General features: G+C 42.1%; 1 protein-coding gene across 1 annotated transcript in view; it reads right to left on the bottom strand.

The window, feature by feature from the left end:
* The window catches only part of DDR2 (discoidin domain receptor tyrosine kinase 2), a 151,279-nt gene that overhangs the window by 120,914 nt on the left and 15,068 nt on the right, over positions 1-15,297 (bottom strand). The window contains exon 2 of the mRNA XM_007976350.3: positions 6,180-6,343. The gene's annotated coding sequence lies outside the window, so the exon portion shown is untranslated. The remainder of the gene's footprint in view (positions 1-6,179; positions 6,344-15,297) is intronic.

A 15,297-nucleotide genomic window follows, 5' to 3' on the forward strand; every position in this document is an offset into this window, starting at 1 on the left:
GATTTTGGAAAGGCACAGGTGCTGTGGTACCATTATCCAGACCAGTTTTAGGTTCAAGACCCTTTGTGGGTCGCTTGGGAATCACGGTTTATGGTTCAGCTTCTCCATGAATAGCCATGGATTCAGATGGGCTTGGAAAGTTTGCCAATGGGGCAAGAGAGTATAGCTATTTGATTTCTTTAAGGAAATATTTAGGGTCACTCACATAAGCTAGGGTCAGCAAACTGTTTTTTATAAAGTCCCAGACAGTAAATACTTTTGGCTTTGTGGGTCATATGGTCTCTTTTACAACTATTCAACTCAGTCAATACAGCACAAAAGAGGCCATAGACAATATGTAAATACATGAGTGTCACTGTGATCTAATAAAACTTTATTTGCAAAAAGAGGTGGCAGGCTGGATATCACCAGCAGGCCACAGTTTTTCAACTCCTGTCATAAACCATCTGTTCTGTACAGGAGTGTCACTCTCAGGAGGGAAGGTGTCCAGTGACATCTCTAGAAAGGAAGTTGCTTTGAGGCGAGAAAACTTCAAGGCCTGGTTGTTGTATCATTACCAAAGCAACTGAGTGCCAGAACCTGCATTTAACGTGATCCCTAGGTGATGTGTATACATTACATCTGGAGACCAGCAAGTCTCAAAGGACAGTCAAATTACACAGATTCTGATTTAGTCTGAGGTCTTAGATCCTGCATTTTTTTTTTTTTTTTTTTTTTTTTTTTTGAGACGGAGTCTCACTCTGTTGCCCAGGCTGGAGGGCAATGGCGCGATCTCGGCTTACTGCAACCTCCACCTCCCGGGTTCATGCCATTCTCTTGCCTCAGCCTCCTGAGTAGCTGGGACTACAGGTGCCCGCCACCGTGCCCGGCTAATTTTTTTTTATATATGTTTAGTAGAAACAGGGTTTCACTGTGTTAGCCAGGATGGTCTCGATCTCCTGACCTCGTGATCCACCCGCCTCGGCCTCCCAAAGTGCTGGGATTACAGGCGTGAGCCACCGCGCCCACCTTAGATCCTGCATTTTTAACAAGCTCTTTGATGATGCCAATGCTCTCACTAGATAATATTTCAGATAGCACAGATCTATTTTAGACCATTCTCTACAAGACTTAATACTGGACCAGAACATAAGCACGGGGTGGGGGGGTCCCAACTGCCCACCGCCACCTACCTCCTCTACCCTCAAATAAAGTAATGCCTGATAAATACTATGCTAAATGTTACACAAAAGTGAAAATGTTTGACAGAGACTCAGACCTTACCTAGAAGGGATCATGGTTTTTTGAGTCCGGAAAAAAGGTAATGTCTCTTATAAGACAATTAGATATCAGTGAGAAATCCTGAAACATGCTATGAAAGTCTAGAAAAGAGACTCCAAACTCCTCTCATCCATCATAAATGGAGAAACCAGGAGTTCTGTACTCTAAAAAACAGGAAGTTTGAGCAAGTTCAGGTTTAGGAAGCAATTTAGTGAACACTGCCAGCCAAAAATACTTAACAACATTGTTCCTGCAGCCCACAGTTTGGGGCTAAAATATGTAGTATAATACAAAAACTTACAAAGAAATGAGAATCAAAACAATGAAAATAAGATTCTACCTAGCAGCCCAAATCTGCTCTGACAGCAATAGAGTTTGTGGCTAACCCTGAAATCTACTCTTACAAGCTATAATGATCAAAGCAAAAACAAGAAATTGAGACCTTAGAAAATGCTTGTTTCAAGTGTTTCATGCATACATTTTTTTTTACATTTTCCAAATGGTTTATTGTCATGACACCTTTAATCTGATTCAGGACTGCACTCACACTCAGCGAGAGGGACACCAGAAATGAGCTTCTCTAACAGTAAAGTCATCCTTCCCCGCTAGAGCACGTAAAATGCACATGCTGAATCCCTAACATGGTGTCCAGTCTGTCCAGATGTCTTAGCCCAGCCAACAGTCAGGGCTCTCCACAGTCTGGCAATTGTCCTCCTTTCCAGTGTTATCTTCCACCGCTCCTCAACCCAATCCTCTGCCCCAAGTAGACAGCCATTTCCTCCCTCACCTCCACTCCACATGCCCAGCACAGTACTTGTTCACCAGATCACAGCTGCCTAGGTCAGCTCCAACGATAATGACCCACATCTTCCCTTCTGCATATCAAATTCCTTCCTAGCCCCCAAGGCTTGGCTCAAGCTCCACACCCTCTATATTCAAAGCACGTGTTCCTTAAACATCCCAGCTACAAGTGTTCTTTTCTTCCCTCAACCATTTGTCATGGTCCTGACTCATGCTCACCTCCCTTGAGTGTAATTCTCTTTTTTGTTCCTTTCCTTTCCTATTAGCCCATGCCCATGAGAAATCGAGGCTGGAATTCTCTCTTATTTATATTTGTATCCCTTCAGACTACTTCCAGAGTCCCTTACACATTACAGGTACTCAATAAACTTTGTTATCTTTTTGGTAAATAAAAATATTGTCCACAATTTATGAATCCCATGAACAAATAAGAGCATGTTATTCTCTAGACTGCTCCCCTCCTCCCTAGTTCTTTCTTCATGTTACTGAAGTCTGCTCTCAGCTTATGCTTTTCAGAAGGTTTCTGGAGCCCTGTTTGCCTAGAATTGTCCATGTTCAGCCCTTGGTTCCTCCCCTCCATTCCTCTTCAAAGAACTTTTACTTACTTATTTATTTATTTGTTTGTTTGTTTGTTTGTTTGTTATTGAGACAAGGTCTCATTCTATCACCCGGGCTGGAGTGCAGCGATGTGAACAGGGCTTACCATGCCTCAACCTCCCAGGCTCAAAAAATTCTTCAGCCTCAGCCTCCCCAGTAGCTGGAACCACAGGCAGGCACCATCACACCTGGTTTTTGTTTTTGTTTTTGTTTTGTTTTTGTTTTTGTTTTGTACAGACAAGGTCTTGCAACATTGCCCAGGCTGCTCTCCAACCTGGCTCAAGTGATCCTCCCTCCTCGGCATCCCAAAGTGCTGGGACTACAGACGTGAGCCATTGAGTGGCCTGAAGAGCTTCTCTCCTCAGTTTCTGCTATGCTGTCTCCCTCTCTGGTGGAGGGACATCCACAGCAGCTATAGATTCTCTGGTTAGTTGAACACTGATCCTGAGTTTGTCTTTCTAAAATAATCCTGGCACAGTCATCGTCCCAAATTTCAGATGTTGGGGTTTATGCAGCAACATGATCACAGAGTTTTGTTTACTTCAGTTGTAATCCATTCTGTGACAAGCAGACATTTCCAGGTGTGTCCTATCACAGCCAGACCACCATCCTCACTGCCACTCCCACCTGCAATGCCCCAGGCTGCCCTGTCTTCATGCCCTGGAAAGTGTGCATAGCAGAATACATAAAACCAGAACCTCCAACCAGAGACTTGCGAGAAACACACCATTCCTAGGCCACTTGCTGTGGGAAAAAGACAGTTTCTAACTAATGAAGGAAGACTAAGTCATAATTGGAAATGCAGGCTTTTCCCTTTCAAGGAGAAATTAATGTTGGCAGAGTTGCTCTTTTGAGCTGCCCTCCAGTGATTTTGGAAGAGCCATTTTAGAAGACAGAAGGAAAGGAAGACAGTGTGAATGGCAAATTGAGAGAAGAAAATAGAGAAAGAGAAGGCGATGGAAAGAGAACACAGAAAAGGAGGGAGACAGAGGGAGGAGGGGGTGGAAGGGAGAGGGAGAGAATAAGGATCCGAAAGAGAAGGGAGCAGACTGGGGAGTGGGGAGGGCAAGGGAAGAAGGGGAGGAAAAGGGAAAAGCAGAAGGAGAGGGTGGAGGAAGACTGACTGGGGGTACCACCACTGGATCTCATAAGCGCGGGGCCATCGGTGCTGCAGTGGTCTTGACTTCTCCCTCTGGGAACTCTAACATCCACTAGGAGACAGGCCGCCCACAGCTTGTTAGAAATACTCAGTGCTACAAAATCTGTGTCAGAGTTCCCTAGCCCCAGACAACTGAACAGAATTCAGGAGTTCAATCTCCAAAGGCTGTTGTTACCCTTCTGCTCTCAGTACCTATTAAAGAGGTAATATCTTTGAAAAGTAGGTGGCCACACCCATCCAGAGTATGCCTTATGTTCCAGATTACCTATTAATAACTTCTCCTGTCCTCACTAGTTCTCCAGATTGGATGCTGAATTATTTGGTCTCCCTATCAATAAGAAACACAAGAAACTAAAACTTAGTAAATCTCTAAACAGATTGAAATACTCAGTCTGATCATTCCCAGAAAGAGAATGAGCCTGAATTGATGACCAGAAGGACTCTTCCTGGAGGAGCCAAGGTATGTGAGATAGTTCCAGGGATAATATGACAGTGGGGTTGGAGGAGGGCACCGAAATCAGGCTTCATAGGACAAGGCTATATATAGCACATGCCTTGAATATTGAAATAATCATTTATGGAAATCACTATTTAAGATTGGTGGTCAGGCATGGTGGCTCATGCCTGTAATCCGAGCACTTTAGGAGGCCATGGTGGTAGGATTGCTTGAGCTTAGGAGTTCAAGACCAGCCTGGACAACATAGTGAGACCCCCATCTCCACAAAAAATACAAAGTGGTGGCATACACCTGTATTTCCAGATACTTGGGAGGCTGAGGTGGGAAGATCACTTGAGCCTGGAGGCAGAGGTTGCAGTGAGCCAAGATTGCACAAGATCGCACTGCTACACTCCAGCCTGGGTGACAGACAGCGCAAGACCCTGTCAAAAAAAAAAAAAAAAAAATCCAATGGCAGGGGAAGAAAAGACCACAGTGATAGTTTCTGAAAGGTAAAGCAGAACAAATAATAGATAAATAATGTTTGAAAAATCTTATGTAATAGAGAAACACTATAATAATTTCTGGTTGGTGGTGAAGCATAGCAATGAATTATTCATTCTAAAATATACACTGTGAAGGCTCAAGTTAAGACCTCTTAACTCTCCCATACCAAGAGTCTATCATAAGGAAGGAAAAAAGGGAGGAAAAGAGAGAGGAAGGAAGAAAGTGAGGGAGGAAGAAAAGGCAAATTTCAAGACAATCTGTGGGAAGAAGGAAATCTAAGATGTTAAACTATGAAGTGAATTATTACCACCAGGAAACTAAAGAGCAATGAGACATTCCCTAGATAATAAACAGAGAGGAGGGGATAATCCAATAAGCATCTTGACAGGGAGAAGAAATCTTCTGGGGAATGTAAGAAAATACTGCTTTAGCCCCACCCTTATCCCAATAATCATTCACATTATTTACTCAATCATTCATTCATTCAGCACACATTCCAGAAGCTGTGCAGAGTACAGTAAAGCCCAAGTTGAATCTGAGGGCTGTGGCTGAGCATCCTCCATGTGTCAGACCCTGTGCTAGATGCTAGAGGCACAGGCATGAAGGAGATATGGAGCTCCAGGCTGGGAAGGTCTCAGACACAATCTAGAAATTGCTACAGTTCTAGATCCTCGGTGGGATTTGAGCCTGCCAAAGGATGAACCGAGAAGTCCCATTCAGACCAAAATTCACCTGTAGCAGACCACCTTGATATGTGGAAATGGTTTCCTAATAAAAGTTCTGCAATACAGCATGCTTCTCTTTTTGCCTTGAGTCACAGCTAAGCGTGGTACAAATCTGCAATCAGTATCCCTGGGCTAGGTTTTCTTACATTTAACTCCCCCAAAACATAATTATAGGACTCTTGTACTATTATCCTGGTTGTAGTGCTTCTATTAAGTGTTGCTTTACTCTAAATCACCTCAAATTATTCCTAGAAGAAAACAACTTATAAAACAATTGTTAAAAATAAAAAATAAAAACAAATTTTAATATTAGAAAACATGAATTGACGCAGGAACCCTAGAGATTTCCAGTGGGTCCTGTAAGGACAGAGAAGTCCCAGAAAGAGGCCAGATACCCTGGCTCACTCAAAACTGAGGAAGACACTCTAGGCCAGGACACTCCAGAACTGCCCTCTAATCTAGGGCTGGTCACGACCAAATCAATGGAAGTGAAAATGAGTTAATTGACAGTCCATATCAGATTTCCTATATAGTCAAATACATTGTCTCCTCATCTGATAGCAGCCCTAGGCACAGAAACCAAGTGTTCAACTTTCCCTGTGACACCAGGCAGGATAAGTGGGGGGATTCAATGTGAGGCACACCACTCCCAATCTCATGTGGTAACAGAGCCTCGGTGACTGGATCTACTTACATCAACAGGGGCAGAGCATTCTCTGTGGAGCAGGATCCTCAAAAACAGCCGGCCTCTACTTCTCTTCAATTATTTCAGCTTCTTTAGAACAATTCAAGCCACAAACCTTGGAACTTTCTATAGCATTGAACCCCAGGCAACTTGTAGATCTCCCTTGATGGAGGCTGGGAAAAAGAGAAAGCAATATTTTATTACAGACTTCGGTTCCATTCACATTTCTTTCCTCCTTGGCACTCCTGTCCAGCACTGTGCAAAAGAAGCTTTCCAAGCACACCAGGCACTGAAGGAATTGGATGTATCCCAGAGGATCTCAGAGGGATGTTATTTATACCTACTGATATTTGCCCAGTTAGAAATTAAAACTGAGAATTTAAAATTTGTGTATTAACTCATTAAATAATAGTAATTTTGTTGAATAATACTTGTTATAAAAATAACTTTATCTTCAAAATTGTTATAAAAATAACTTCATCTTCAAAATGAGAAGAATTATATCATTTTACATTCTTTAAAATCTCTTAAATATTTGGCTTGACCAGACACAGTTGGATTATCATATCTGCTTCTGGATTCAATTTGTTGCAATGGCACATGTCACTGAGCCTCTGGAAAACTCCACTGTACACTCATGAGAGAATGAGAATAAAAGCAACTTGGTATTATTATTAAAATAATTTTGATCTATGGATCTCCTGAAAGGGTCTCAAGGACTCCCAGGAATCCCAGAACACGCTGGGAATCACTGCTCTGGACAATGAAAAGTGAGTCTCATTTCCATCGCACCATCCCCACCTTCAGAGGTAACTAGTTATCAGTTACTTGAGTAATTTTCTAGAAATACTTTACACATATATAAAAACTATGGATTTGTAGTGTTTTGGGTTTTTTTGTTTGTTTGTTTTGCTGTAGTATTCTTTAGACAGGGTCTTGCTTTGTTGCCCAGGCTGGAGTGGAGTGGAATGATCATAGCTCACGGCAGCCTTGAACTCCTGGGCTCAAGTGATCCTTTTGCCTCAGCCTCCTGAGTAGCTAGGACTACAGGCACACACCACCATGCCCAGCTAATTTTTGTATTTTTTTATAGAGACCAGGTCTTGCTATGTTGCCCAAGCTGGTCTCAAACTCCTGGCTTCAGGCAATCAAGCGATCCTCCCACCTCAGCCTCATAAGGTGCTGGGATTACAAATGTGAGCCACCATACCTTGAGAGGCACAGATTTTTAATTTAAAAAGTTGGATATTAGTATGCTATATATTTCACCTTGGCTTGTCTGTTATACATGTTGGGGACAGTTCCACGTCTGCATACATAGTTACCTCTTTCCTTTCCTCTGATCTGGTGTGTCCCTCTGAATGGATATAACTCCCTATAACTATATACAGTGCCACAGTGTTCAGGCGGGCTGCTGAATGGCTGCTGTAAGTTGCCCATTTCTTTAGTGGAGTACTTATTGGGAATAAAATGGCCACACAAAGCAAGAACAAATGCTACACATCTTAGCACAACTTTCCTCCAGCTTCTAGTTTCCTAACAAGGTATCCAGCTGAAGTCTTGCAAAGTTGACAAAACAACCAAACTTTTACTGTACTTCTGCCCTTTACTACTTGAGGCTTACCTCACACTGCTCCAGAAAATTAACATTAACAATCTCTGAGCTAACGTTTATAGGGATGTTTACAACCACCAGCCTCTCCTAGTTCTTGAAACACTCACTATCATCAGCATCACATCAGCGTCAGGGAAGAAAACAGGACCCAAGTGTCCCCAGTTTTTCATGTGTTTGTTTGTTTGTTTTTTGTTTTTTGAGACAGAGTCTCACTCTATCACCCAGGCTGGAGTGCAGTAGACACGATCCACGATCTCAACCACTGCAACCTCCGCCTCTAGGGTTCAAGCGATTCTCATGCCTCAGCTTCCCAAGTATCTAGGATTACAGGCATGCGCCACCATGCCTGGCTAGTTTTTGTATTTTTACAGAGACAGGGTTTGGACATGTTGCTCAGGCTAGTCTCGAACTCCTGACCTCAGGTGATCCACTCGCCTTGGCGTCCCAAAGTGCTGGGATTACAGGCATGAGCCACCGTGCCCAGCCCTCAAACAATATTTCTGAAAGCTAGTTTCCCGCAGTACTAAGGTGGAAAAAGGTTAATCCTGTTGGTTCACAATTTCGCTGACATAGAAGCTAAAGGAAACCCCACCTCATAAAGCTAATTTGCTTTGATCACATTGAAGATCTCAAATGCTAAAAGTTTCTTTCTTTCTTTGTTTGCTTGTTTGTTTGTTAAGACAGGGCCTTGCTCTGTCACACAGGTTGAAGTGCAGTAGTGTGATCATGGCTCACTGCAACCTCCACCTCCTGGGTTCAAGCGATCCTCCTACCTCAGCCTCCCAAGTAGCCGGGACTGCAGGTGCATGCCACCACACCCAGCTAATTTTTGTATTTTTTGTACAGACAAGGTTTTGCCATGTAGCCCAGGCTGATCGCTAACTCCTGAGTTTAAGCAATCCTCCTACCTCGTCCTCCCAATGTGCTGGGATTAGAGGCATAAGCCACTATGCCTGGCCACAAATGCTAAAAGTTTTATAGACTATCTGAGTTCATTTCTTCACTCAGATTTACTAGCTGTACAATCTTGGGAGGTTGCTTAGCATCTACTTGTAAAATAGAGATGATACTTATGTGATAAAGTTATGAGGAAGTATAATTATAATTATGTACAAAATGTTCCTACCACATAGTGGGTACTCAGCACTCAGTAATTGTTAAGTCCCCTTTCCTTATTGTCTATGAACCAAAATGAGCGGTGGGGCTGATCTTATGTCCTGGACTTAGCTGGTTTCTCAGGGAACCCCAGTGGTGTAGTCTTTTAGGAAGTCTGGGAATGTAGGAAACTGAGGTAAGAGAAGATGGTAGAGCATTTTTTTCCCAAACAAAAGGAATTTCCTGGAGTGTCTGTCATCTGTCTGATTCAAGATGAGAAGCACAAGTCTGCTTTCCTACATCCCTCCCCACCAAGCCAGGAAGATGGGCACCAACAGTCCCTGCACTTCTGTTTCAGCTTTCCAATCTGTCTCTGAAATTACATAGTCCAGTGTGGTTTGCATTTGTAGGTCCATAGAGCATACAGAAAACCCCGCCCAGGCTTGGAGGAGCCCCTCAGCTAAGTATGACAATTTTTGAATCCTTCCAAGAGTAGAACCAGTACCTACAATTACAGGATGTATTATTCCCTCCATTTACAAATGAGGAAACCAATATTTAGAGATGCTAACTAAATTCCCCAAGCAGCCCTAACAAGGCCAGAGTCGGAATTCCAAACCAAGTCTGTCTTATGCCAAAGTGCATGTTTTCAACCACATCATCAGATGACGCTCCAACTAGGAAAGATAACACCTTTCCCATGATGTAGTGAAGCCAGTCAGTTTCTTGGAGATAGTGAGATTTCACAGGACAGACAAATATCCTTAACTATAGGCTGATGGTCTTACTAAAGCAAAAGTATAACTAAAATCAAAATCAAAATTCTTCAGAAAATTATTTCTAAACTGGACACGAAAGTAGAATGGTAAAACACCAAAGAGTAAACCAAGATTCAATTCATTTTTGGATTATTGTAGATTATTTATTTTACTTAAATTTAATTAGTATTTTGTTAGGAGATTAAGATTATTACATTATTTCAATAGATTATTGTTTTAATAGCTTAATAATTTAATAATTTAATAGGAATTTATTCAACCATGTTTTTGAGTTCCTAATATGTAATATGCACTATAGTCGATAGAAAGATGAAGGAAACATATTCCTTGGCCTCAAAAAAGATATAAAGGATATTACAAGATATAGTAGATATATAGTTTGGGTTGGTAAGGTAGTAAGAAAGAAAAGAACAAGGCACTAAAAGAAGGAGAAATCAAGCCAGTTGAGAGTTCCCTAAAGATTTGTTGGAGTGAGGAGGCATTATTTGAGCTGACTCTTGAAATATCAGTAGGATTTTGTCAGGTAGAAAGAATGCAGACAAAAGTCTAAGAAAAGGGAACGATTTGAATAGGCAAGTTATGAGATAAGAAGATTAATAAATAGTTGGCGGGAGGACAGGAACACACAGGTAATTGAAGACAAAGCTGGAAGCTGGAAGATGACTGAGGTGGGAAAACGCAGGGCTCCAAATGCCACCAAGGGGTGAGCACAAGAGAGCCAGGAAGGGCTTTGGAGAGGTGGGATGGCAGGCTCAGAGAAGCTCTGTGAGGCTGAACCTGGCATGTGGAGTGCTTTGGAGGAGAGACCTGGGACAGGATGACCAATGAAAGCCTTATATACAATAATGACATCAGGAAAGGGAAATAAATAATGTGGACATATAATAATGTAGAGAGGGGCTGGGCACGATGGCTCATGCCTGTAATCCCAGCACTTTGGGAGGCCAACGCAGGTGGATCATTTGAGGCCAGAAGATCAAGACCACCCTGGCCAACAAGGTGAAAACACGTCTTTACTAAAAATACAAAAATTAGCTGGGCATGGTGGTGCACACCCACTGTAATCTCAGCTGCTTCGGAGGCTGGGACATGAGAATCACTTGAACCTGGAAGGCTGAGGTTGCAGTGAGCTGAGATCGAGCCACTGCACTCCAGCCAGGGTAACAGAGCAAGACTGTCTCAAAAAATAATAATAATAATGTGGAGAGAATTCAGAATTGACCAGTGACTACCACAGGAGGGAAGAAGGAAGGAGTCAAAAAGCCTAGGTGTCTGGGCTGCATGTGACCAGGAGCACATAGTTATTTATTTATTTATGAATTTATTTTTGATATGGAGTCTCACTCTGTTGCCTAGGCTGGAGTGCAGTGGTGCCATCTTTGTTCATTGCAACCTTCACCTCCCAGGTTCAAGTGATTCTCCTGCTTCAGCCTCCTGTGTAGCTGAGATTACAGGTGTGCGCCACTCCACCCTGCTAATTTTTGTATTTTTAGTAGAGATGGGGTTTCACCATGTTGGCCAGGCTGTTCTCGAATTCCTGACCTCAAGTGATCTGCCTTCCTTGACCTCTCAAAATGTTTGGATTACAGGAATGAGCCACTGCACCTGGCCAGTTATTTATTTATTTATTTTTAACCTGGAAGAGGAATTGGTTTGTAAGGGGTGACTGTGAGTTTGGTTTGAAACATAAGTAATTTGATTTCCTTAGAATGAAAACAGGTAGACACACCTTGACTTTGGCATTCAAGAGAGGAGTTGGTCTTAGAGATCCACATTTGAACTTCAACTACATAAATGCAATAATTAAAGTCTGAGACAGATTAAGTGATCCAGGAGGAAGGAAGAGAAGAAAAGTGAAGACAGAATGTTGGGGCCCACCTGCATGGGGTGGGTGAGAGGAGAACAGCTGTGTTTCCTTTACCTTCTTCCAGGTAAGACTTGGGTCAACTTAAAAATGGTTCCAGGCCTAACCCAACCTCCTTATTTTACAGATGAAGGAAACCCAAACCCAGAGGGTTAATTGATTTATCCAAGGCCTCACAGCTTCTTAATAGCAGAACTGAGACTAGACGGATTAAGTGACCATTGGGAATTAGTGTTGCTTAGCAACTGAACTAGTTGCTGTATATCACATGATGTGGCTGGATTCAGAGAAGCCTGAGAACACACTGCAAACTTCATCTATCTTTGTTACATCAGCCCAGCACTGTAACTGGGCCCAACAGTCGAATCAGCTCAGGGGTTCAGACCGTATCTTATTCATCTTCTTGTCACTGTCCCCTCTACCCTCTCTTTTCCTACCACTGCCTCCACCACCAGAGTTATTGCAGAGTAGAGAAAGTGCAGATTATTTTCCTTTTTGAGTATGAAGACAGGCTTTTGAAAGGAGTTGAAGAGTTCATTTACAATGAACATAACCCCTGGGAAAACTGAACCTCAGAGACATTCAATGACTTACCCCAGATCACCAGTTAGTAGTAAAGCCTGGACCCAAATCCCAACTCTTGTTTTTTTGCATGACACTACCAACCTCTAGTGCAAGAGACAAACTTTCTAGTCCCTAATTTCTTTACATATATGCTGTGTTATCCTCTTCTTTCAAGGTGTTCTTTTAAAAAGAGCTCCATGATCCAAAAAGTTTGTGGAGTGCTCCAAGCTCGCCCTCTCTTGGATAGTCAAAATGTCGATTACCATATTAAAGACTGTGGGACATCTTGCAGTAAAGAAACTTGCTTAATTCTCTAACAATACTTTTTGAACTAATTTGACCATGGAACTGTGACCCTGTAATCTACTTACAAACCCACAGATTTCCAAGAATGGCACTTTGGGAAACAGTGCCTAAGTCTCATTAGCAAGACTTCCTTTGTAGGTCTAAAGCAGAAATGTCACTAGTGAGTGGTCCTCACTGTGGGATGAGGTCGGGGAGTGATGAGAGACAGAAGAAGCAACAAATTGTCCTAGTCTCTTCCAGAGCCATCTGCTCTGCCAGCAACAAAGGGTGAAACAGCTCCTGAGCAATTTCAATTTGGAATCCTCACTGTAAGCTTAAGGTACTGTCTCCTACTAAGGGTTCTGGTGAGAAAATAAGTGTTTTTGTTCTCATACGTTCCACATCAGCTGATGTGCTCGTTCCACACTGCTTCTGCCACCATTTATGGTCATGCCATCTTGTCCTTCCACATCCCTCTGGCTTTTCTTTCTGCACTCCACCACCCTGGTCTAAACCCTGTCCCTTCACATCTGGACTACCAAAAGCAACCTTCTTTTTTTGTTTATTTGTTTTTAATTTTTTCCTCAGTGCTCCTTGTTCTGAGAAAGCAGCCTTCTAGTAGGTCTCCCTGACTTGATTTGTTCTCCCTTGCAATTCACCGGCTTTCATATAAAGGAAATGTTCAAAATTCCACAACATCCAAAGCTCTACTTAATGTCAGAAAACACATCTATGCAATGCTATTTCTCTATGCTCCCCAGGGCAAATATCGCACCACCCTAGGCTCCTGTCCTTACTGTTAACTGAACCAGCCAGCCATAAGCAATCTGACTGCCAAGCATCTGTTCCACTGCTCTTTGCTTCCTGGCTATCCAATTTATTCCAATTCTGATTCAATTTGCAGCATCCAGCACCAGTCCCCTGACTATACAAACCCTTCCATGCACTCTTACATTTGCAGATTCTGAACAAGTATCCCCCCATTTACTTGCATTGCTTTTTTACTGCTCCCTGAATTTTCTAACTGAAAATAAACTCAGAAAGGGCAAGGACTATGTCTTATTAAATACAAGCTTCTTAGTAAGTACTCTTAAAAAAAAAAAAAAAAAAAAAAAAAAAAAAAACACTCTTGCTAAATACAGGAATGAATCTGTCAGAGGCATTTGAACCAGAGTGACTCCATCTTGAATAGGGGCTGGGTAAAATGAGACTGAGACCTGCTGGGCTGCATTCCCAGGAGGTTAAGGCATTCGTAGTCACAGGATGAGACAGGAGGTTGGCACAAGATACATACAGGTCACAAAGACCCTACTGATAAAACAGGATGCAGTAAAGAAGCCTACCAAGTCCCACCAAAACCAAGATGGTGATGAAAGTGACCTCTGGTCATCCTCACTGGTCATTAGATACAAATTATAATGCATTAAGATGCTAAAAGACACTCCCACCAGCGCTATCACAGTTTACAAATGCCATGTCAACATCTGGAAGTTACTTCATATAGTCTAAAAAGGGGAGGGCTCCTCAGTTCCGAGGGAAATCCCTGCCCCTTTTCCAGAAAAGGGAAATCCATGAATAATCCATGATTATCCATGGATTTCATGAATCCATGAATAATCCACCCCTTATTTAGCATATAATCAAGAAATAACTATAAGTATACCCAACTGAGCAGCACATGCCACTGCTCTGCCTATGGAGTAGCCGTTCTTTTGTTTCTTTCATTCTCTAATAAACTTGCTTTCACTTTACTCTATAGACTTGCCCAGAACTCTTTCTCGTGTGAGGTCTAAGAACCCTCTCTTGGGGTGTGGATTGGGACCCTTTTCTGGTAACGAATCCATATTGACCTTAGAGCTATGAGTTAAGTAAAAAATGTCAGGTCCATAAAACTTTAAGGGAACAAATCTCTTTCTGGGCCTCAAGTGCATTTAAACATTTCTAGTTCAACTGACTTTAGTTTTATAAAAGCAAGAGAAAATTTATTCTATCTCATCCTGGATGGTCCAGAGCATTTTCATTTTTATATATATTTATATAGATGGATTTGTACTTTCTACCACCCTCTCATTGGCTCTTTGCCATCCTTGGCCTCCAGGAAGGAGAGTCTAGACCGAGTATATTATAAGTGATATTTAAACATGCATCTCTAAATTTTCCAAGGGTCTGGCCAAAAGCATATTCTTCCCAAGAACACATCTTTCTTGACAATTGCCCCTTCATTCATTCTTTTACTTATCTGACAAGCATTTAGTGAGTGAGTCCTTGAGATACAAGGATGGATTTTTTTTAAAGCCATGGTTCTTGAGGCATCCACAGTCTAATGCTGTTTTACACAAAATGTGATCAGACAGACACCTGCAACCGAATCACCTGAGGGGGGCTGTTTTAAAAGATGCAGGCCTCCTAGACATTTGCACAGAAAATTTCTTATTTAGTAAGTATGGAGCAGCGTCTGGGACCTGCATTTTTTAAAAAGCACTCCAGGTGATTCTGATGCATATTAACGATTGAGAGCCACTGGCCCAGTGGAAAAGACAGGAATGTATGAGGATAATTGTAGAGCAGTTGTGCCTAGTTGCAGTAAAACAGATATTCACAATGTGAAATGGAGACATAAGAAGGGGCTTTAGTGGGTAAGGCTTGGATGTTGCAATGAGAAAGATACAGTTTCAAATTCTGCTGCTGCCACTTACTTGTCATGTGATTGACCTTTTCTTGGTGTCTAACGTCCTCACATGTAAAATAGCCAAAGCTCTCACTTCACACCAATTACCAGGTTTTCATGAGACTACATATGTAAAGTGCTTAACTTAAATTTTGGAGCATAATAAACATTCATTACTCAGAAGTCATCACAACTGTCATTTTTAATTATTAATGGAACTTAAAGGAAAGACCGCAGATGAGAAAAGTTTTCCTGAG

The sequence above is a fragment of the Chlorocebus sabaeus genome, chromosome 20 (assembly GCF_047675955.1).
Source record: "Chlorocebus sabaeus isolate Y175 chromosome 20, mChlSab1.0.hap1, whole genome shotgun sequence".
In the NCBI taxonomy this organism is placed as follows: domain Eukaryota; kingdom Metazoa; phylum Chordata; class Mammalia; order Primates; family Cercopithecidae; genus Chlorocebus; species Chlorocebus sabaeus.